At 43.9% G+C, this 25258-nt stretch overlaps 2 long non-coding RNA genes across 2 annotated transcripts in view; one reads left to right on the top strand and one right to left on the bottom strand.

Annotated features, from left to right (window-relative positions):
- Positions 1–7571: 7571 nt before the first annotated feature.
- LOC120100619 (uncharacterized) overlaps positions 7572–25258 on the bottom strand; it is a 45702-nt gene continuing 28015 nt past the window's right edge. Inside the window, exons 2-5 of the long non-coding RNA XR_015676924.1 lie at positions 15472–15593; positions 15115–15275; positions 13029–14506; positions 7572–9133 (exon numbers count right to left, since the gene is read on the bottom strand). This is a non-coding gene — a long non-coding RNA (uncharacterized LOC120100619). The remainder of the gene's footprint in view (positions 9134–13028; positions 14507–15114; positions 15276–15471; positions 15594–25258) is intronic.
- LOC108350291 (uncharacterized) lies at positions 17319–23595 on the top strand. Its single transcript, XR_015676923.1, has 4 exons — positions 17319–17514; positions 17902–18070; positions 20727–20962; positions 23204–23595. It is a non-coding gene; the product is annotated as an uncharacterized LOC108350291 (long non-coding RNA).

Below are 25258 nucleotides of genomic sequence, written 5' to 3'. Positions count from 1 at the left end.
CAGAGGCAGCTCTGTATTGACAAAGGGTGAATCAATTGGACACACACCAGAGGAGTTCCTCAGGGTGGGTGGTGATGTGTGTGTGGTTGAGCCAACGGGGCTAAGAATGGAGCGCACCATAGAGCACTGATGTTCAAGGCATTCATGATCTCTTCAAGTCTCTCTCGAACCTCCTCAGTGCTCCCTGGGAAATGCTGGAGGGTGTTTTTTAACAATGTCCCCCAAAGTACATCATGGGGTAGGGGAAAGGAGCTGCTCTCTGGAGGGAGGGGAGCAGTTGATCCTCAGGCTCTTTTCTCCCTCACAGCACAAAACCCTTCACTGGGAGTCCTATAAGCATTGCTTGTATAGTGGGTAGGAATCGAGATTAGAAAACAATAGAGAGAGAAAAGCCTAGAATAGCTGTCTCTGCTCTAGGGGTACAGAGTACTGTTGAGACTCTCTGGGATCCGGATGAAGGCAAGACTGCCCCCCTACTGCCAGTATTCTTCCAGGCTGTGCAATAAGGGGGAGAGAGAGAGAGAGAGAGAGAGAGAGAGAGAGAGAGAGAGAGAGAGAGAGAGAGAGAGAGGCAAACTATGTCTCTATTTGCAGATGTCCATGCAGAAAAAATCCTAAAGAATCTATAAAATTGCTCCGGAACTATTTTGCAGAACTTGAAAAATGATAGGTTATTATTAAAAACTTAGACTGGGGGTTGGGGATTTAGCTCAGTGGTAGAGCGCTTGCCTAGGAAGCACAAGGCCCTGGGTTCGGTCCCCAGCTCCGAAAAAAAAGAACCAAAAAAAAAAACAAAAAAAAAAAAAACAAAAAACTTAGACTGTGTTCTGTCTGGGGAGATGGCTCAGTCTTTAAAGTACCTGCTGGGTAAGTATGAGGACCCACATTTGGACCTTAGCACCCCGTAAAAAGCTGGTGCTGTGGCTTGTGACAATAATCCCAGAACTAAGGAGGCAGAGACACGAAGATCTCTGAGACTTGATGGACAGCCAATCTAGCCAATCAGTAAGTTCTAGGCTCAGTGAAAAAAATAGAGTGAAGAGTGGTAGTGGGAGATATCTGATGTTGATCTCTGACCTCCACACATAGCTTCATTTATGCATGTGCACCTGTACACCTGCACAGATACACACACACACACACACACACACACACACACACACACACACACACACACACAATCATGTCTAATAACATAAAATCTTAATAAAAATTATAAAGATTATTAAATGATTTTTAAAACAGATTTCTCTTTTTGAAATGACTTAATTTTTTTATTTTACGTGTAGGCAGGAGCCTGAGGAAGGTAGAAAAGGGCATCAGGTTCCCTGGGCCTGGAGTTATGGCACTGTGGATGCTGGAATAGAACGTGGGTCTTCTGCAAGAGCAGTCAGTGCTCTTGACCTCTGAGCCATCTCCCAGCCCCTGTTTTACTTCAGTGTATCTTCTGCGTTGCATAGTCATGGATTCTGCATTAATTAAACCAACGAAGGATAGAAAATATTCCAAAGGAAGACTGCACTTTTATTGAACACATAGAATTTTTGACACTAAATTCTGTAAGCAAGAGTGTATACCCGTTTACATTACATAGTATCGTTATTCCCTGAATTTGCGGATAATCCACAGATAATTTAAAGAACATTGGAGGATATTGCAGATTGTGTGCAAATACCATGCTATTTTGCCTAACCGATTTGGATTACTTCCAATCTGACATCTTGCAGGGGTTCTGGAGCAAACCCCTAATAGAGGATGCTGAGGGACAACTACACTAAACCTGACTTCACATTTTAAATGTGGATACTATTTATAATAGTAGGTCATAAAAATAGTTGGATATTAACCTGTCAAAATACATCCATGGCCTCGGGATATAGAATGCTGGTAGAATGTTTATCTAGTGTGCAAGAAAGCCTGGGCTCAACCGGTCCTCAGCACCACATGAAACAGGACCTGCTAGACCTGTAATCCCAGCGCTCAAGAGGGGAAAGCACCAAGATTAGAAGTTCAAGATGATTCTCAGCCTTATAGCAAGTTCAAACTCAGCCTAAGCTACAGGAGACAACCTCAAAATAGTGTGTGTGTGTGTGTGTGTGTGTGTGTGTGTGTGTGTGTTTAGATACTTAAAGAAATCAGTGAAGATTGCATAAATGATAAATGGAGTGATCTACTTTGTCTGAGGAAACTCAATCTTATTTAGACAACAGTTCTTACCAAGGTGATCCACAGAGTCGGAACTAAAATCTCAATCGTTTTTTGTAAACAGGAAAGCGGATTTGAGTACAAACATGCTCCCTCAGATGTGCACATGGAAAAGGCAAATGGTTTATTTTAGTCAAAACAACTGAAAGATATAAACAAGGTTAGAAGACGCTCACATCCAGTTTTATGGGACTGAGCCCAGGACCCCAGTGGAAGAGCTAGGGGAAGGACTGAAGGAGCTGAAGGGGATGGCAATCCCATAGGAACAACAATATCAGCTAACCGGACCACCCAGAGCTCCCAGGGACTAAACCACCAACCAAGGAGTGAACAGGGAGGGACCCATGGCTCCAGCTTCATATGTAGCAGAGGATGGCCTTATCTTGCATCAATAAGAGGGAAGGCCCTTGGTCCTATGGAGGTTTGATGCCCCCCCTCCGTGTAGGGGGATGCTGGAGCTGTGAGGCAGGAGTGGGAAGGGGAGCACCCTCAAAGGGGAGGGAGGATGCGATGGAGGGTTGTGGAAGGGGAACCAGGAAGGGGGATATCATTAGAAATGTAAACGAATAAAGTGATTAATAAAAATTATTATAGCCGCTAACCATCAGACTGAGCTGATCCCAATGGGGGGCCCCAATGGAGGAGTTAAAGGACTGAGGAGCTAAAGGGGTTTGCAACCCCATAGGAAGAACAACAATATCAACCAACCAGATCCCTAGAGCTCCCAGGGACTAAACCACCAACCAAAGAGTACACATGGAGGGACCCATGGCTCCAGGCTGCATTTGTAGCAGAGGATGGCTTTGTCTGGCATCAATGGGAGGGGAAGCCCTTGGTCCTGTGAAGGCTCGATGCCCCAGTGTAGGGAAATGTCAGGGAGGTGAGGTGGGAGTGGGAGCATCTTCATAGAAGCAGGGGGAGGGGGAAATTTACATTTGAAATGTAAATAGGTAAAATATCCAATAAAAATTATTATAAAGCCAATGTAATTAAGACAATGCAGAATTGAAAAGTGCTAGCTTCATAGATCTGTGACACAAGTAGAAGACCGGGGAAAATGTTCCACGTAAATGTAACCAATTTGCTTTTGGCAAAGAAACAAAGAAAACTCCATAGCAAGGGAAGATCTTTTGAACAAATGATGCGGTATGACTAGGCATCCATGCACAGTAGATCAGCCTTGGCTCACACCTCACATACCATACGAACTCACCTCAAAATGAGTCACAGAAATAATTGTGAAGTAGAAAACGATATAATTTCTAGAAAAAAAACTGTAAAAAAAACTTGGCTTAGATAAAGATGTGTTAGATGTCAAAAAGTATAATTCACAAGAAAAAATTAGCAAATTAGATTTAATCAAGATGTAAAACATTTGAAAGACTTTTTTATACTTTAAAAAAGATTTATTTGTTTGTTTGTTTGTTTGTTTGTTTAATGTATATGAGTACACTGTAGCTGTCTTCAGACACACCAACGGAAGGCATCAGATCCCATTACAGATGGTTGTAAACCACCATGTGGTTGCTAGGTCTTGAACTCAGGACCTCTAGAAGAGCAGCCAGTGCTTTTAACCCCTGAGCCATCTCTTCAGACCAAATGACATTTTTAAAAGCATGAAAGTGGGTTAGAAAAGGCAGTGTAAGTGTATGCCTGTAATCCCAGAACTTGGGAGGGCAAGACCTGGTCAGAGGAAGCAGAAGAAAGGGAGAGAGGATGGGGGAAAGAGGGAGAGAGGGAACATGTAATTGTTATCTAGGACATTGGATTGCAAAAAGAATACATAAGGAAACAAACCAATCAGAAAACGAATAAAAGACGACGTATATATCGAGACAAATGGCAAACAAGCACTTGAGAAGGTGCTTGGCATAATTTGTCATTAAATAAATGTAAATTAAAGCAATGACATGATGCCGCCATTCATTTAGCACGATAACTAAAATCTGTGAGCTGGCAGAGCAAAATCACAGGGAATAGACAACAGACTCACTAGTTCTCTAGGAGGCATGCAAAATGACAGTTGCTTTAGAAGGCAGTTCCTTATACAGTTAAATACACTTATGTGACTTGGCAGTCACTCTCAGGAGCACTTTCCTAACTAATTTAAACAATTGTCTGGGAACTGGAAAATAGTTCAGTTAAGAGCATATGCCACTCTTCCAGAAGACTTGAGTTCATTTCCCAGCGCCCACCAGGTGGCTCACAACATCCTATAAACCCAACTTCAGGGCATTTGATGCCCTCTTCTGGCCTCCAAGGGCACTGCATGCAAGTGTACTTCCCCAAAACAGGTGCACATATTTTAATATTAATAAAATAAAATCAGAGACAGAGACATGTAGATGATATAGATAGGTAGAGGTGATATACTATAGAATTTGATATAGGCAGATATAGGTATAGACGATAGCTATATAGAGATATAGGTACATTAAACCTTCATCTTAAAGTTTAGGGCAGCTTTATTGGTAAATGTCCTAACGTGTAAGTGGCCAACAGTAGGTGACTGGATGAGCAGACTATTGTGTATCCGGGCAACGGAAGGCTATTTAGGATTAGAAGAAACTTCCTGTGACGTCATACTCTGCCGTGAGTGAGTCATGGACGCATTGCATTAGTGAAGGAAGCTGGGGCCAAAGGCTCAGCACTGCATGTGTTCCCATGACTCCATTACCAACAGGAAACAGATCAGTGGCCACCCACAGTCTACGGATAGGAGGGATTTAATTGTGGGAAACCCTGGAGAGTTTTTTTTCTTTCTTTTTTTTTTTTTAATGATAGAACCAGTCTGCAAGGCTCTGTGAGGATAGATGCACGGTTTTACACATTTGTCAAACCCAGAGAAAGAGTGGACTTCAATGCATGCAAATTAGTTTTTTTAATCAACAAAAAGGTTAAGAGACCAATCAAGGAGTGTACAATGAGGGATCCATGGCTCCAGATACATCTGGAGCAGAGGAAGGCCTTGTGTGAAATCAGTGGGAGGGGAGGCCCTTTGTCCTGTGGAGGTTTGATGCCCCACTGTAGGGGGATGCTGGAGTGGTGGGGTAGGAGTGAGTGGGTGGGTGGGAGAACACACTCATAGAGGCAAAGGGGAGGGTGACAGAAGAATGGGATGAGGGGGTTGTAGAGGGGTAACCTGGAAGAGGGATATAATTTGAAATGTAAATGAATGATTAATTAAAAAAAGAAAGAAGGAAAAGAGACAAGACAGAATGTAGACTCCAATAAAGGAATATAATAATGTCACAAGTGTGTGAAATGACCTCACTGAAGACTATGGAAGGAAAGAGAAGTCACCCTAAACAACTTTGGAAAATGGTGTTTTAACTGAAAACTCACAGACAAGAACGGGGGTGGGGGGGCAGAACTGAGCAACGTCATCCTAGTTGTTAAAGCTGTTTTGTACGAAGTTGGGCTTAATAGTTTTGAAGCTGATATAAGTTCACTGGCATTAGCAAATAAATAAACAAACAAACAGACACAGAAGAAGGTGGAAGTCAGCTTTTTTTCTTTTGGTTGAAAATGTAAGAAAAGCAAAAGACTGGGCTAAAATGATCTATATCCCAGTGACTGGGTTGGAGAGGAACAGGTGCTCAGCTTCATACAAATGCAGAGGAGAGGAATTATGACCTTTGGAAATGAAAGACTCACGAGCATCGCTCATAAATTACCTGTAACATAAACAAGTGAAAGAAATCGTAAGCAGGCGAAAGGACAAATCCCTCACACAGAAAATTTTCTAACATTTATTCCTTGACATTAATTGTTTGTTTGTTTATTTATGGTGTATATATACACAGACATGTGTGTGTGTGCTTGTAGAGGCCAGAGATCACTGTCAGGTGTCTTCCTCGGTCACTAGCCACCTCACTTCTTTTGAAAGACATGGTGTCTGACTGAACTCGCTATCTTCATCATGTTTTTGTGACTGTAAAGAGATGGCATGATGAATGATGAAGGTGACTTATAAAAGAAAACATTTAATTGGGGACTTGTTTACAGGTTCAGAGATTCAGTCCGTTATCATCATGGCATGCAAGAAGGGGATGGAGAAGTAGCCGAGAGCTACATTCTGACTCATAAGCAGACAGGCAGAGAGAGAGAGAGAGAGAGAGAGAGAGAGAGAGAGAGAGAGAGAGAGACAGAGAGAGAGACAGAGAGAGAGAGAGACAGACAGAGAGACAGACAGAGAGACAGACAGAGAGACAGACAGAGACAGAGACAGAGACAGAGAGACAGGGTGCGGGGGGAGTCTGGATGGGCAATATGGCCACACTATCCTTCTAATCCTTTCAGACCATTCCACTTCATAGTGACTAAGCATACAAACGCATGAGCCTATCAGAGCCATTCTTATTCAAACTACCACACAGAACCCTCACGGATTCTATGCCCCAGTTGAATGTCTCGTGGGTGCTGAGGACCTGAACTTAGATGCTCGTGCTTGTGCAGCAGGCTGCTGCTGTTGTTATTGTTGTTGTTTCTGACTTAGCCATCTCCATAGACCCCAAACTGAAATATTTGTCCCAGGTTATGTAGACATATCCCTTGAGGTGGTGGAACTCCATAAACTTCGAATTGACTGTGATTGGTGACTTGTTCCCAATGGGGAGATTATAAAAAGATAGGAAAAGAAAGTTTACAGTGAAGCAACCAAGCAAACATGACTTCCCCCCAGGTGATAGAACCTAGCATTGTCTGTGGTAAGTTGGGATGATGGCACATTTGAGAAAACTAGAATTTCCTCTCCGCTGTCTTCCTCCTGAAAAATGCTAATCCTGCCAACCATCGTGAAGGGTGGTGAACAAAACACCAGACAATCAAATGAAAGGTTGCCTCATAAAATATCTGAGGATTTCTTAAAATATCAAGTCTATGAGAAGGAAAGAACTGTGTGAAAAACTAACATACAAGAAGAGCATTAGGTGACTGGAGAGCTGGCTCAGTGGTTAAGAGCACTGACTGTTCTTCCAGAGGTCCTGAGTTCAATTCCCAGCAACCACATGGTGGCTCACAACCATCTGTAATGAGACCTGATGCCCTCTTCTGGGGTGTCTGAAGACAGCGACAATGTACTCATATATATAAAATAAGTAAATCTCATTTAAAAAAGAAGATCATTGGGGCATGCTGGTTTAACATAATTCTGTGTCTTGAGTGGAATCTTGGGTGAGTACCAGCACTTGGGGGAAATTGGTGGGTTATTAATAATAATATAACACCATTGGTCCTTTAGTTGTAACAAGTAAAACAGCTTGGTGGAGAACAGGAGACACGTTCAGAGTCATGGAGAGGCTGCAGCTGACGGATAAATGTGTACTAGAGAACAAATAAATTTGCATGCAGGTGTACTCAGAGATGTGACTATAAGTAACTTTTATTTCTCCTTTCTGTTCTGTTTCATTGTCCAAGTGCTGTGCTTGACAACAGACAGTTATTCCTTAAGTAATTAAGAAAAATACCACCAAGCAAATACATAGAAGACACTGCCATCACACAAAGGGAGGAAGGTACCATTCCCTCCAGATCCCCACGCCTAGCCTGACTCAAGGGGCAGCAATCTCTGGGAGTGGGGTGGAAATGCTGACCTGGGGTTGTCATTTCTGAGTCACAGTCTGAGAGTAGCCCTGTCTTTCAGTTTTCTAGGTTAAGACCAGGCAAGAACACACACATGGAGGGCTCAGTCATCCGTCTGTTTTGTTTAGGCCATGTGGTATTTCAAGTCGAATCATTGGAAAAGGAATTCCTTGAGGCTGGGTCCATCTCTCCATGCTGACTCCACAAAGTTCGGCTCACCCTTCAAGTCCCACCGAGGGTGCAGTAGATGTCTCTCGCTTTGAAAAGTATCTGCTTTTCAAACTCAGGTCCTTACGGCTCCAAAGCAAAATAACCAAACGGATTTCCCAAGAGAATGCCCAGAAGTTCAGGTAGATGAACTAGCTCTTGGGGGCTGGGGGTGGGGCTCACATGCGTGGGGAGAAAGGGCAAATTACAACATTGGAAGGTGGGAAGGAGTTGCGTCCAGGAAAACAGTGCCAAGGCTTTGCGCTTAAAGCATCAAAGCTACAGATGTTTCTTTACCGCAAAGGCAGTCATGGGCTCTGCTGTGGCTGCACTGATATGTTCCAAATGGACAGAGTTGAAGCTGTGCCCAAAATAGAGCTTTCTCTTTACTTTTTATTAATTATCAAAAATAAGGACTTTCCTTCAGCAGGCACATCTTCCGTGAGTGAGGGAAACACACCTCAAAACTTCTAGTAACCCTCACGTTTGACTGGAAGACCTGAAGACCCCATTTCCTCAGGACCTCTCCAGTCCATTCCTGTCCTTCGCTCACAGCATCATCCGGGTTGCTTGTCTCTTCGGCGAGCACCTTCAGGACCAGGAGTATGTCACGTGCAGCTGAAACATTCAGTGGACCCTGCTGTGTATCTCCTCATACAATGCCCAGCAGAATGCCTGGTTTCTGTCTAAAGATGTTAACCAAATGCTACAGAGTTGATATTTGGAGAAATGGTATCATTTGGGGTCATTTAAATCCCGGGGCGGGGTTTGGGGTGGGGGAGGGCGGGGAGTACTTTGTCTCCTTCAATTGAGATCTTCCATCTAAGGCTTTGAGCTTGTAAGATTTTTTTTCTTTAACTCGCTGGTGGGAATTTTCCTCAGACCATTCGACTACACCCAAGTTGAAACTTCAAGTCCATTCTACTCATTTTGTAAGCCACTGTACTCATCGGTGCCTACAATAGCACTTTGTATGTGGTCTGTCTCCAGGTCATAGGTATGGTATTTCTCAAGACATATTTCTCAAGGCGTTCAGAGATGGAATGAAGCCCCAAGTGCTGTAAAGAGTCCACTGTGGACAGTGAATTAATTAACTCCTCTTCTCTTTCTTCTTGGTGCTGTCAGCTACCAACCATCCCTGGGAAAATGGAGAAAAAGATCAGCTACATAATTTGGTGTTTTGAGAATCCAATGAGAAACCCCAAATGAGCAGAATTGAATTCAAAGGAGAGTGTTAGGAAACATTTCCCAGAGGATGATGGGAAGTCACGATTCTATGAGTCCTGGACCAGACTTACCTTCCCCTACCAGCACTTTTCTTCCACTGTCCTTCACCCTAGAAAGCAGAAAAACGGCCTATCCAATGGCATGGTGCCAGCGAAAGAGACGGCGCTTCTATTCTCTCACAGCAAGGGCTCTCAACACTGGGGATGAAGCAAGCAGACAAGGGCCTTTGAAACCCTATTGCATTTGGAAACTTTCACAAGGAATGAGGCTGGCCTTCAAGGAGTAAGCATCAAGGAAAATCGGGCTTTTTTGTTTCTCTCTATGAATAAAGACATGAAAGTGAACCAGGCCTTGACAACTGCTCCCTTTGACAGGTCTTTTCTTGACCCCTGTTCCCCAGAAAGAGAAAAAGTCAGTAACAGGAACATCTCAAGGTTTCACTGATGAAATGTCTCTCAAGACAAACCATTTATAGTGACAAGAAGTGGGTGGGGGGAAACGTTCTGCAAAATGGGACTGGCAGCCCGCCCTCCAAATCACTTCACAGGATGTCAAAGGTTATCTACGGGGAGCTAAGAAAGGAAGTGTATTTGAAAACATCTTTGGAACATGTATACAACATCTTAAGGTGTTTGATCCTTTTATGAACTGTTGACAGCTTTTGGCTATTGAAGTCCATGTGAGAATTGCCAGCCAAGCAAAAGAGGAAATGGGGCCGGAGTGCTTGAACCCCTCAGAGAGCCAGTAAGAGCTGGCTAAATCACAAAATATGAGATGACTAGGAGAAGGGGACAGCCTAGGATGCCATGAGAAACCAGGCATCTGTGTCAACAGTTCCACCAAACTCTATTCTGGATGTTCAAATATTTCCCTTGGAGAGCAATGTCCTTTCCTTTCCAGCCCTCTTCAGTCAGGGGTGAATGCAAACTGAACTGCCAGAGAACTCGGAGTAGCTGGGAGTTATTAATAATCATTATAGCACGCTAAATCAGTAATGCACATTTCCCACCGGCTGAACTCACTTGAGTTTCTTTTTAATATAACTTCATTAATTCTTTGAGAATTTCATATATGTACGCAATGCTTTTGGGTCATGTTCACCCCTTCATGTTTCACACACACACGCGCGCACACACACACACACACACACACACACACACACCACTAATTAATGCAAGGGTTTGAGTCATTGACAGGAACAGGGTCAAGCTATCAGGGGCCACACCCCTGAAGAAAACTGACTCTTTCTGCTATCGTTCATCAACCACACATCCTCAACTGGAGGCTGGGGCTCCTGAGCCTCCTCCCTCCATGCTGAGATGTTGACTGACTCGATCTTGTACAAGTCTTAGCTGAGCAGTGGTAGCTGCTGTGAGTACAGTGGCCTTGTCCTGTCCAGATGGGGCCACTGTGAAGCGGTCCTCCCCCACTGGGAAGCGGTCCTCCCCCACTGGGAAGCGGTCCTCCCCCACTGGGAAGCGGTCCTCCCCCACTGGGAAGCGGTCCTCCCCCACTGGGAAGCGGTCCTCCCTCACTGGGAAGCGGTCCTCCCCCACTGGGAAGCAGTCCTCCCCAACCTCAGGCTCTTGGCCTCTTTCCAGTCCCAATTCCTTGATGCTCCTTATTTGAATATCTCAATGGTCACCGCTGTTGTGTAATGGTCTAGTACCTACTCCCTTGATTGGGACATTTTCAGTGTTTTTCTACCCCCAGTATCTTTCTCTGGTTTCTGCTTCGGACTGTCTCCATTTGTTCTTCATTTGTTCCAAGTGTCTTCATGGGCTATGGCATTTTCCAGAACCTTTCCTACTTCTTCCTCTGCTGAGAACCTGGTTGCTTTTCCTTCGTGGGACTTTGTGACTTACTAGATTAAAAGACTATGATATGGAGGCCCTACCTTTAAAAATGAATATGCCAGATGCGTGGTTGAGGCTGACCTTCCTGTGTAGAGTGGGCACTCACACATCAATAATAATGAAAAATTTGCCTTATTATTAGGAAGAAAGTGATTTCCCCACCTCTCTCTTCTGTCCCTTCTGACCTTCATCCTGGTTCTTTCGTATCTCGTTGCTCCCTTGGTTCAGTCGGCTCACCTTTCTGACACAGGGTTTTCCGTAGCTTCCTCCCTTAGCCCCTCGACAGCCTGTCTCTGTGCCCCTGTGTTTGGCTGGGCTCCGTGCTTATAAGAAACTCAGTCTACACATGTTTTATGGACACTGATCCTATTAAACAGCTTCTTTTCATTAGAGTCTCCTTCCTGTCTCATTTTTTTTTCATTCAGTGCCCATTCATCAACCCAACCAGGTTGTAGCAGGATGATTCTGCAGAGGACCCTACAAGCATCAGCAGTTTAAAAGCCATCTTGTAAATGTCACACTGATGTTACAGACAAACAAACCCACGATAAATAATTGACTTTCAGGGCTGGAGAGATGGCTCAGAGGTTAGGAGCACTGACTGCTCTACCAAACGTCTTGAGTTCAATTCCCAGCAACCACGTGGTGGCTCACAGCCATCTGTAGTGGGATCTGATGCCCTCTTCTGGTGTGTCTGAACAGTACAATGTACCCACATAAACAAAATAAAATAAGATAAATCTAAAAAAATTAGTTGATTTTCTTGGACGCTTTCATCCCATCAGACATTTGCCATTTGGTGACGGGGCCATGAATCTTGTGTCTCCATGTGTCTATTGCAGCCACCTGACCACACTGGACAAGCTCAGGACTTTTCAAAGGCCCGATCTCCTTCCAAAACAATACGCTTCGAGTGGGGAAGGGGGCGCAATTATTTCTTCTGCTTCCTTCAATAGGCCTCAAATTATGTTTATTGTTTTGTTTTTTTGTTTTTTTTAAAAAAAACAAGTTTGACTCATTTTCATATTAAATTGCTTGATCATTTCTTTTAAGTTACTGTGGAGACTCTGTGCTTTGAAGTAAGGTTGGGGCTTTTTTTCCCCCTTTAGGGTATGACAAACTATTACATTGTGTTGAGAATGAGGGAAAAACTGGATCAGAGAGGCAGAACAAGTGGAGCTCAGGGACATGATTTCTAAATCACAATTCCCCTACGAGAGTTCCTTCAGCACTCCCCCCTGCTCGTGTCTTTGTGCTGCTGGTTTGTTGTGGTCTGGACTGAGGCAAGAAGAAAGAAAGAAAGAAAGAAAGAAAGAAAGAAAGAAAGAAAGAAAGAAAGAAAGGGAAGAAAGAAAGGCAGACAGACAAACTGAGCAGTAGATCCAGACGTGAATGTGTCTTTAAAAACTGATTTAGGTGTTCATGTGGGCATGTGTGTGTGGCGGTGCACACATGTATGCATATGTGATCAAAAGGCTTAATGTTTCTGTGAAGACTCCCAAATAAGGAGAAGCAGGAGGAAACTAGCAGTCAAAAGGCTTCTTTACAGAAGTACAGCTTCTCTCAGGCTCAAAGGACAGCTTTGGCAGATTTTCAATTTAGCTTTTTTTTTCTTTTTTGCATTGTAAATACTTATGTTGTGATGCCCCTCCCCACGCCCCACCCCCCTCCCCCTATCCCCACCCCCAAAGCAGGAACTCTGGACCCATCAGGTCAGAGCTCGGGGCTGGTATTAACTACTCACCCTGAACATAATCTTCCCTCCCTGACTTTCTGTTATTTCTCAGAGAAGAAACAATCAGACATACTTTCACCGTCATTGTGAATTTTAAATGAGATTTTGTGAACACCAGAGAGCTGGGCCCTCTTGGAACGTTCCCGAGCTTATATGTGAAAGAGAAGTAATTACTACCTCTCCCGGCTTCCTGTAGAAAACCCATCAAGCCTTACCTGGCTGGTCCCTGCCCAAGTGTGCAGTGGCACCCCGTGTTGGCAAGTCAGCTTTGCAACACTCGGCCTTAGCAAGGTTTGCTGCAAAATATCACAAAAAGGACTCAGTGGAGGGTTTTGTTGTTTTGGGTTTGTTTTTTTTTTTTACAGTGTCATCTGGCCACTGTGATCTACTTGGGTGATCGAAGCGACCGATGTGTAGACTTCTACTGGCCTGTGAACTTCTTGGGGCCCGTACCATGTGTGTTTTATTCAATGCTTTAAATGCAAAACAGCTCAGTTCTCAGACCTGGCAGACAGTAAATATTTTTGTTGAGCGGTGGGATTAATGAATCCAGTCACAACCTAAGGAGATGGTATGACTTAATCTTTTAGAGATTTTTTTGCTATGAAATGAAGGAAACTCTCTGGAAAATTCACGTGGGTATACTTCAATAGAATCACTCCAGCACTCTATTGATGGCTTTTCTATCCCTCATGAAACTGTTGCAATTTTTCTACCTATCATTGTTAGGTGGATTCGAGTTTCTTTGGTTGAAAAAAAGAGTTGCACTGGAACTTCTCGGGATTTATTAAAAAAAATAATTTACTAAATCTAAACATCACTACTTTTATTTTTTGACTCCTGTTTGCTGGGGACAAGAACAGTAGGTAGAACAACATACTTCAGGTGAATGAGAGAACGGTTATTAAGATACGTAACACCAGGGCTCAGTACTGGGACACACTGATAACTGGGGCTCCTGGAGTAACTGGACTATTTTTGCTCTGCCTAAGGAGAACCATGCCAGAGGGCACTGGCGAGGACTTGAGACATTTCGAATGCTCCCTTCTGCACTACCAGCCAGGATGGGTGTGACTGAGTCAAAGGTCGGAAGAATCAGAGGAAGGGGAAGGAAGCAGGGTGTGTTGGCCACACGACGAAAGAGAGGGCACATGGTTCTTAAGCAGGAAAGGACGTGTAGGCTGAACAAAAATGTAAACACTGCTGGCATTTAGAGCATTCGGGGGCTCGGGGATGCTGGGAATTGAGAGCTCTGCAGAGCGTAATGAAAAACAAAAAACAAAACCGGGCGGCTTTGATGCGGAGCAGACTTTCCGCTGTAGCGGGGCTGCCATCTCCTATGAATGCCAAAGATGATGAAAGGGACAGGAGAGGGGCGTTCTTTGCTGAGGGGAGGCCTGTAAGGAGAGGGAGCCTCAGCGTTTTCAAGTTGAAGATGAAACCCGTAAGAGTCTCTAGAGTCGTAAGAAGAGCCTGTAGCCACCAAGGCTGTGGGTCGCCTCAGTCACTGTGGGAGCTCCACTCTGATGGCCGGCAGTCTCTGTGGGCCCAGCTGAGGAGAACGGAGAGTACTGATGTGCTGCGGCACTGCTGCTGGGTGGGCTTTCTTGCCCATGGGCTTTCCCTCCATCCTCATCTCATCCTGTATCCTCGTAGCTTTTGTGGAAGGGCACAGAGCCACAGCTGCCCTGCCCTGGGGTGAGGGAGGAAGCAGATACTGTAAGCAGACAATGGGAACATCCCTTCTGGTCATTATATCTACCCAAACAGAATATACTGAAGTCATATGACTGGGGAAAAGACACCAACATCAGGATTCTGAGTGCTTTGGTTTACTGTAGTTCACTTATAAAGTAGCATCGTGACTACACAGAGCAATAGACCTCCATCCCCCTTTCCTTGCTTGGAGGGTGTAATAGGTGTTAACCATAGATCTTCCATTTCCAGCATCCACACCCATGATTTATAGGAAGACTTTGAGCTAAGTCCTAGTCTTGCCTCTCTGTAAAAACTTGGGTACATTTTCTTTCCGCTCCTTGCCTCAATTTCCCCATCTGTAAAATTGAATTAGTCATGCTAGCTTTACCGTGTTTTGAGAACTGAGAGATGACAGGCGTGCTATTATCAGAGTGCCATGAGTAATTATAATGACAATAATTCAGTGTTTCCTCTGAGGTTGGTGGGTTTTACCATAGTAAACACCGTTGTGGTTTTTTGTTTGGTTGGTTTGGTTTAATCTTGCCTCCGTTTGGCCAACCTATTCTTATGCATGCTGGTCATTCTGAGTTGGTGTGCTTGTACCTTCTACTTTCCTTTGAGCCCTCATTCATGGAGACTGTCATCTGCAGGTCAATGGCTCCAGTGGGTGCTTGTCATTCCACAGACCAGACTTCTAGACCTGCTTTGGTTGCTGTCCATGTGACCGCTGAGCATGTCATCGGCTTGAATCTTTGTATCCTGGCCTTCCCAAGACAAAATTAGAACAGATCATTTCAATGGTATCTTCTAGCCCCAAAATATAATTTCAGGGAAGGATTCAGGGAAGGAACCCAAGGCTTGGAGCATGCTAGGCAAGCAATCTACTAACTTAAAATCCTTATCCCCTCTGAGATGAATTTATACTAACTGCAAAATCTGGTGCTTAGAGTAATGTCTTACGTATTCCTTTGCTGCACCGTGAAAACATTAATTCTTCCAATGTTATTAGTGTCGAGTGTTGAGGATGGCCTGTCGGTGTGTCACAGTCCAACATATGCCAACATGTGGCTTTCAGCATAGAACTGATGAGAGAAAGAAAATAGCCATGTAGGGAGGGGCATGCATCACTCAGTCGTCTGGATTCAGGGACTTAAAGCAAATAAGTTGTTCTGAATGGGAAACAACCAAGCTTACCTCTGAACATCTGCAGTGAAGGCAGGGCTAACGGTTTTTCCCTTCTGGAGGCTTCCCACTAGCCGAGTAGCTGGTTTGTGTTTTTAGCCACTCTCTGCTTTGGGGGAAGCTTTATTAGGTCTTGGCATTCACAAACACACAGTCTTAGTGGTTTCCTAGCATTGTTCTTACCAGTAAAGCAGACGGGCCATCTCTTTCCACCCCATATTCTAGTGATAGATTAGATTTTGTTGTTTGTTTTGTTGTTTTCTTTGTCTGTTTCGGTTTTTTTTTGTTGTTTGTTTGTTTGTTTTTAATTTGGTTTTCTTCTCTTGCCAATAATGAAGCATCTCTGCCTATACATTCTACAGGCTACAACGGTTCCACAAACACTACTACTGCGCGCATGCACGCACACACACACACACACACACACACACACACACACACACACAACCACACACTTCCTGCAACAAGGAGCCAGGGCTCTTCTAAGGCATATCTGAAAATCTGAATAAAGAGCCCAATAATTTGTCCAAACTGAGCAGAAGATCTCCATGATGTCATTCCAGAGCTTTGAAGGTTCTTCCCTCTCCCTTCTCTTCTTGTTCTCCTTCCCTACATAAGGGAAAAGCTTCCTTACCTCCAGCAGCAGATCCTAGGGTCTCCTACATGCCAGAGAACATTGCTAACCTTGTGATTTCACCCAGATGGAGTGATGTATTTGACCCTTCTTGATTGGTTCCTTCTTCTGGAAAAATCAACACACTGAAGAAGGTCTCAGATGTTCTTAGACGAGAAATAGGATTCTTTAGTTCCTGATTAAGGTGTGGATCTCTTAAACGTTGGTGAAAAGCTGAAATCACAGTGTTTTACAGCACTGATTTAAGTCTCCAGAAAAGAGGGCCTGAAGTTACAGTGACTTATTAAGTTGCTGGAATCATAAAATCTATTCCCATTAGACTAAATTGGGATAGTAAACAGCAGAAGGCTGAGGAAGGTAGATAATTGTATTACTTAGGATTCATGGTTGTGAGTATAAATGGAAAGGATTTTATCAAAGGTTCTTATAGACCTAGTAACCAAATCCCAGAAAGGTATCCATGGGATCCTGGCCTAAACTTCAAGATCCAGGGTCTTTAACGACATCCTTGGAACATCTACGTTCTCGTCCTCCTCCATGTTGGTTTAGGTCTCAAGCCCAGTTTCTTGGTTATTTACTCTCTTTTACAAGTTGGGAGCCATCTTCACGCCTAGCATCCTAGAGGAGAAGGCTCAATATCTCTCCCACGTTTGGTATGAAAAGTCCCAGGGACAAACTTGGGTTGGATCACTTAGGTCCCGGCCTGGCCGCTGGCTCATCCCTGTGGTCACGTCAAGCACGTGAGTGTTCTCATAAGAACCCCCTGCCTGTGAAGAGTGATTGGTCTGCAGAGCGATTGGTCTGAAGAGTGATTGGTCTGAAGAGTGATTGGTCTGAAGAGTGATTGGTCTAAAGAGTGATTGATTGGTCTGAAGAGTGATTGATTGGTCTGAAGAGTGATTGATTGGTCTGAAGAGTGATTGGTCTGAAGAGTGATTGGTCTGAAGAGTGATTGGTCTGAAGAGTGATTGGTCGGGGAGCGAGGACTGAGAGGCGGTTGAAAGCAAGAGTAGGGACAGGGGCAAATAATTCTCGAGTCCTCTTAAGAGAAACACATTGCAGTTAACTGTGACAAAATATGAGGAAGAGTTTCCAGGGTTCCACTGCAGCTTGAGCCTAGTTTCTGGCTAAGTATTTTTTATCTAAAAAGCACACTCAGTGTATCTGAATCCCTGCCGATTTCAAATGTAAAGAGATACTATGTCTATTAGAGTTTACTAGACAGTTGTCTGGGTTTGCCTCCTCTATGGGCAGACGGCAGGAATGTTTTAGCTAATAAAACTCTCAGAATCCTGACCTTTTGAAATACAGAATGGAGATGTTAAGAAATCACGTAAAATATGTCAGCTAATGTATTTAAATTTTAATTATGCAACAATTAAAGTTTGTATTAACGCTGGACATTAATTTGGTAGCTTCAGACTTACTTCTTAATTATCCTTTATTCAATAGGATTGAAAATCAAATATCTTTAATAGATAATTAAGATCTTAGCATGTATTTTCTGTGGACCTTTTTTTGTTTTCAAGATGACTCTTGTCTTTACCACTGGGTTTCATTTGCTTTCTCTGTAGTTGACCATCTTTCTTCATGGACTCCCCACCGGTGGAATCAAGCAACACAGATCAAAAATACAAAAGTTTGAGTTGCATCTGGGCCCAGCACGCACAGCCTCCTTCCTCGTGTTGTTAATACTCAGACAATGCATACGACAACTGGTTACACGGAATCCCATTGTACTAGGTATTACGAATAACCTAGTGATGATCTAAAGCATAGGGGACCATGTGCACAGGCTATGCCCACACACTACACTTAAAGGGCATAAGCAGCCTTTCACAGAGTGTGGCAACAGCAGGGGGTCCTGGAACCAATCCCCCATGGAAACTGAGCGACAACTGTATTTGATTTTGTCAAATGATTTAAAATGCTGAATACTTATGGTTTGGGAATTCTTGATGTCTTGCATTTCACATTAAAAAAAATTCAGGCCTTTTACTAGAATATGTTTAACCACACAGAGCTTGCATTTAACCTCTGGATCTGCCAGAGAGCATCTCTGTGATCTTGGGAAGCAGAGTTACCCAATCCCTCCCTATACTGGAAGCTCTATTAAGATCAATGAGTATTAGCCATGAAAGCTTGATTTTCACTTACCCGGTCTCAGGAGTGTTAGCTTTCCTTTACTTTCTCCTGGTCAGCACAAAAGGCCTTTAGTTGAACAAAATTCGAATATCAGGGGAAGGGTTATTTCTTTTTTAAAAAATTATTTTTATTTTATGTGCACTAGTGTTTTGCCCACACTTGGGTCCTTATGCGGTCAGCCCCCCTGGGAGAGGAGTTATAGACAGTTGTGAGTTACCATGTGGGTTCTGGGACTTGAACCTGGGTCTTCTGGAAGAGCAACCAGTGCTTTTAACCACTGATACCTCTCTCCAGGTCCGAAATTATTCTTTTAAAATCAAAATCTAATTGGCCCTTGAATCCATGCTAGCAGTCAATGCCTTTTGTGCAAAAACAGTGAGAAAACTCCAGTCTTCAGACGTAATTGATAGTCTTTAATAGTGCCCTTAACTGTCTATAAAACCATCATAGAACAGTGAGGTCATATGAAATGTCTAATAACACTTCGAACAAGTAATAATATGGGCAAAGTGCTACAGTGGTCATCATTGATGACGATAACATTACTTATGAGGCAAACCAATCAAGTAGGAATAAAGTAAACTAGGCTTCAAGTTGTAAACTGTCCCAATTCAGTAGGCGGTGTGGGGGATAGGGGTGGGGTAGAAAAGCCCAATGAAAAGCCGTCCTGGGCCACCATCCTATGTTTAGTGGAGGGGAGTGTGTCTTGGTCCCTCACTGTGTCCCCTTCAGGATCATAAAAGGCTGAACTTACAATGCAGTCTGCAGATGTGCACGCCTTTTCCTTATGTAAGCACTAGCAGTTGTTTCCAGAGCGGAAGCTGCAGCAGCATATGATCCCATTCGATGTACTCCCGGTCTTCCAGCCGGGATCTTTCCCGTGTGCTCAAGAGTTTGGGAAGGACTTGGGATGGAGACTGGGTTAGTAAGATACTGTGTGATCTTTCTTCATCAGAACGGGAAGGCCAAGTATCATAGTCATGAGGATTTTGACCAGGAAACAGAGTAGGGGAGAAGCACTGAGTGTACCATGGGGGCCCCCTTTCACTTCCTCACCGGGCTTCTGCATCACTTGTATTTGAGCATCCTTCCGAAGCATCCAGGCAACATGGGTTTCGTCAGAACCGGGCTGTCCAAAGTTTTCAATGTTACTTTCCAAATCGGTTAACGTGTGTAAAAATAATGTTTCAGTAGTTTTCGCAGCTGTGTACTGGACCCTCTACATCACGTAGATAACACCCCTGTCTGTACGACTCATACCTTGCACACCTCAGTCTACAGTCATGGGTCTGGTTGAGCTTCGAGCAACCTCTGTGGCCACCAACCTCTGTATTGCTTTCTTTGTGCCACAAAACCCCGGGTGGTCCCCACTTCTCAGTCCCCCCGACACACGCCAGTTACAGATGCTGCCCCTTATCTTTCCTGCAGGCTGTGATTGGCCACAATTGTGGCTAAAGAGGACAGGACAGGCTAAGGACAATGCCCTCCTTGGCTTTTAGTGCCCCGTTTACAAGCTTTATGGTGTGGGAATGGTGTAGCTTGGGGTGTTGGGAAAGGGATGGTAATGAGTACCTCAGAGTCTTGTACCCAGCCTGGGAGCCTCCACATTGTGGCCAGATGCCAGCCTGGCTGGGTAATGACTGGATGTGAATAGCAATTCCAAGAGACTGAGTGAAGGCGGTTGTGAAATGAGAGGGAAGGTCCCACCCACCCAGATCCAGTGAATAAGTGTTGTCAACTGCCTAATGATGCCCTCACACATGTCAAGGACACTAGGAAGGCCAGGTGCAAACTTGCTTTGGAAATCACAGAGCCTATCTTTCACATTATGAGAAGGAACTGCAGGGGTTCTAGAAAAGAATCAAACCAACTTAACACAATTTGCCGCCAAGTACAACAACATATATCCCTAAGTAATTGAGTGGGTGCATGTTAATAAAATTCTGCTGGGTCATAAGTCACATCGGTGAGATTACTAGTTTTGAGGTTCTGTTTTACGCTACTGCTTAAACTTGATAAATCTCTCATTTGGTGATATAAAACTAAAGACAATTTTGAGAGCCGCGCTGTATCTGATGCTCATTGCTCTAAAGACATCATGTGTCTGTCCAGGACGCAATGCCTATGAGGGTGCACTCTATGATACCCTCCTTCACTGTGCCCACTGTGTCCCATGGTGTCTCCATTGTGTCCCCAGTTCTGAGAGAGTTGTAAAATATAGTATCTATCTAATAATATCATTTGTTATTCTTAGGAAACTTTTACTGGAACTGACCTAAAATACGTATATGGCTCACAACCCTGGGAGAGATCTTTAGTACAAACTGTCACTCTGTTGGTGTGAGCGCTCACAAGGCTACATCAGACATGCTAGTCTGCTTTCAAAGCTCGCTTGATCTGATGTGAGAGTCACTAAAGCACAGGGAAATGCTGACCTGTGCAGTCTGACCACCAATGGCCGCTATTTCTGGGCTGAGCTAGAAACTGCAGGTGAGTTTTCTTTCTTTTGTCTTATGTTGTTGATTGTTTGTCTAAGTCGGGTTCTCTGTGTTCTCTCTACAATATTGGCACAGTGATCCTGTAAGAGATGGCCTAACATCACCTTCATTTGACTCATGGGGAAATTGAAGCTCAAAGAGTTTAAATAAAAATTTCCAAGGACCTGTTAGTGGTGGGGCCAGAATTTAAACTTCTGTGTGAGCCTGATCAGAAACCTCAGTTCTTTGCCTCTGTGTTGAACTCCACCTATTCCAGAAGTACACTCACACAACACGCACACACACACACACACACGTGCGCGCACTCGGACACACACACACATGCACACACACACAGACACACACAGGTGCACACACTCACACACATACACACACTCACACACTCACACACATACACACACTCACACACATACACACACGTGCACACACACACTCACACACACACAGATGCATACACACACAGATGCATACACATACACACAGAGATGCATACACACACACAGACACACACACACAGATGCATACACACACAGATGCACACACACAGATGCACACACACACGCACACACACAGATGCACACACACATACACACATACACACACACAGATGCACACACACATACACATACACACACAGATGCACACACACAGATGCATACACACACAGACACACAGATGCACACACACACATACATACACACAGATGCATACACACACAAACACACACTCATACACACACAGATGCACACACAGATGCACACACACAGATGCATACACACACACAGATGCACACACACACAGATGCACACACACATACACACACATACACACACATAGATGCACACACACAGATGCATACACACACATACACACAGATGCATACATACACACGCACGCACACACTCACACACACACTCACACACATACACACTCACACACACTCACACACAGATGCATACACACATACACATACACACACAGATGCACACACATACACATACACACACAGATGCACACACACAGACACACACACAGATGCATACACACACAGACGCACACACACATGCACACACACACAGATGCACACACATACACATACACACAGACGCACACACACATGCACACACACACAGATGCACACACATACACATACACACAGATGCACACACACAGATGCACACACACAGATGCACACACACAGACACACACAGATGCATACACACACAGACGCACACACACACATGCACACACACACAGATACACACACAGATGCACACACACAGATGCACACACACACAGACACACACACAGATGCATACACACACAGATGCACACACACACACAGATGCACACACACACAGATGCACACACACACACACACACACTATTTACTCTAAGAATAAACAGTAAACACCCTTACTGCACACAACAGGCGAGGGAAAGGCACCTATGAAGTGTGCACCCACATCTCCAGGCTCCTGTAGCAGGACACAGTCTAACAAGCTGGCTACAGAGAAAAGGGACCAGTTCAAGTCAACACTCACCATTTTTAATCAGCTTAAAAGTGTCATTTCGTTATTTAAAATTTAGAAATACTTTAGAAAAAAAGAATTAGGAAATCAGCACTGAAATGATTAGAATAATGAAATGACAATGTAAGTTAGTTTAGATTTTGTGCTCTCTCTCTCTCTCTCTCTCTCTCTCTCTCTCTCTCTCTCTCTCTCTCTCTCTCTCTCTCTCTCTCTCTGGTACCGCGCCCCCTACCCACCCATGGGGAAGTCCACAGAAAGATTAAGCCTTGGTTTTGAAATATAGGAAGAATTATGGTGCTGTTAGTGGAAGCCGCTCTTCCCTGGTCTCAAACCACATCTGGAACATTGCGTTTATTTCTGGGTACCACATTTAGGAGAGACCTTGACCGAGGTGGGTGTGTCAGATATGGTTGAATATGACGGAGTGTACCCAGAAGGGGTGACATGTGGGTCTTAGTGGAAAAGGTACTGCCTGCTCCAGAAAGGGGGTGGGAGAAGACCAAAGGTCTGTGTGCAAACCTGTGAGGCTTTGTCATGTTGGGAAGGGATCTGATGTTGTGTGTCACACAAGAAAACAGATGTTGATGCTTCTAGAACAAGCAGTAAGTGTAACTGATGAAGGTCCCTGGGAATTTAAAAGATAGAGTCTTCTTAGCCAGTTTGACAGAAGAAGCGTCCCCTTTTGTTTCCCTCTCCCATAGATCTTGAGGCTGAGATTGGTGGACGTGATGAAGGACGTGTACACGGAAGCTGGTCTCCCCATGGGAGAGTCCGCTGTACAGCAGAGTGCTAGGTTCAAGCAAGCTCGAATGCCCTGTGCAAAAAGAGACAATCTGAGAATCAACGAGATGAATGTAAATAAATAAATATTAAAAATAAGATGAAGGGGGGAGGCTGGAGAGTTGGCTCAGTGGTTACGAGCTCTTCCAGAGGCACTGAATTTAATTCCCAGCAACCCACATGGTGGCTCCCAACCATCTGTAATGGGATCCAATGTCCCCTTCTGGTGTGTCTGAAGACAGCAACATTGTTCTCTTATACATAAAATAAATAAATAAACCTTTAAAAATAAAATAAATGTCTTTATAAAAAATAATGTCTTCCTGGGCTGGAGAGATGGCTCAGCCGTTAAAGGCTAGGCTCACAACCAAAAAATAATGTCTTCCTATAAAGACCCGACTAACTTTAAATTCACAAAGAGAAGCCTATTTCTCCATCCCAAGTGCCATGATTAAAAGAGTGTACATCGTGCCCAGCTATGAGAGGCTTTAAAAGTTTGTATATTTGCGTGCACGTGCATACACACACACACACACACACACACACACACACACACACACAGGAGTCAGGAGTCTAGGAATGAGTATTAGAGAGAATTGGAGCTACGAGCAGCTGTGAGCTGCCCAACACAGATGCTGGGAACAAAACAGATGTCCTCATCAAGAGGAGGACACCCTCCTAACCTCCGAGCCGCCTGCAGGCCAGCAAGGACGTGGCTGGAGGCCTTTCCTCCCCATTAAGACCCAATGATACATCTTATGTCATTTTTTGTTCCTCCTCAGACATTTACTCTTCTGCTCAATAAATGTGTCTCCAAAATTATATAATGTTGTGTTGCCTCAAAATTTGCTTCTAAGCACTGAAAAAAAAATTCCCTCTTTCAGAATTGCTTACTTGGCAGAAATGAAGACCTCCCCTAAAATATTTATAAATGGGTAGATAACGCCAGACAACTTGAACAGATAGCATGAAGTCGAGGCTTATACTTTGTAAAATAACTCTACCATCCTACTTGACCTTGTGTAAATGAAATTAGTGAGGCTCCCTGCGCCCCAGCGCCTTCATCAGTAAAGGGATGTAATAACTCTTGCCTCATGGCTCTTACGAGAATTAACAAGTTAATATTTGTTCAGTTCTTTGAGGTCCTCGGATGAAAGGTGTCTTATAAATACTAAGCACCATTATTAAGATTTAATGACCATATCTGCACTTATGGTACCCAGTGTCCTAAGAAACAAAAGCCACAGAGAAGCACTAACCGTTGGCTCATGGGTGTCTATGAAGACACAAGCTAGAATTACCGAGACACCACTGTGTTTTATTATTGGCTCTAAAGACACAGCAATTGTTCTAGCTAATATTTCTCCATAGATTCAAGGGATTTTTCCCCTCAGGTTTTAAAACATTTTCACTACATTTGTAAGGTTTTGAGATCTTCACCTTATCAACTTACTCTTAGAAAACTACCTTATCATAATGATAACATGGGCTAACTGTGGTCATTTTCACTTTGCTTTTTTTTATCCTTGGCCTAAGAACACTGTAAGAAATGATCCAGCATTCGCTCTGCTCCCTCCTCCCCTGATGGGTGCTCCTGGCTTAATGCTTCCACACCCTGCCTGGCTCTTCCTCCCTCTTCATAAGGAAAGCTGAAATTCATGGAGGAGTTGGAAAGACAAAAAAGTTCTTCTTTGATCTCTGGTGACAAACATATAGAAAAGAGAAAAACAAATGTCAGGAAAGGAACGATGACCAACTCAGAACTGTCACCTTTACGTCATCTGTCATAGGGTGGAGAGGAACGTGCTTTAGAAGAAAAGACAAAAATCGCCCAATAGGAAAACAGTGCTTCTGAACAGTCACGTCCTGAAAGAAGCCTGCTTATCAATAGGTATGAGAAGATGCCAGGCTTGAGGGATACCAATTATGCAAAACAATAACACCGTCTCATCCACTCCCTCACTCAACATTCTGAC

The sequence above is a fragment of the Rattus norvegicus genome, chromosome 2 (genome assembly GCF_021556685.1).
Source record: "Rattus norvegicus strain SHRSP/BbbUtx chromosome 2, alternate assembly SHRSP_T2T, whole genome shotgun sequence".
Classification (NCBI taxonomy): domain Eukaryota; kingdom Metazoa; phylum Chordata; class Mammalia; order Rodentia; family Muridae; genus Rattus; species Rattus norvegicus.
Note: the sequence above shows the minus strand (reverse complement) of the source record. Positions and strands in the feature narration are given on the sequence as shown.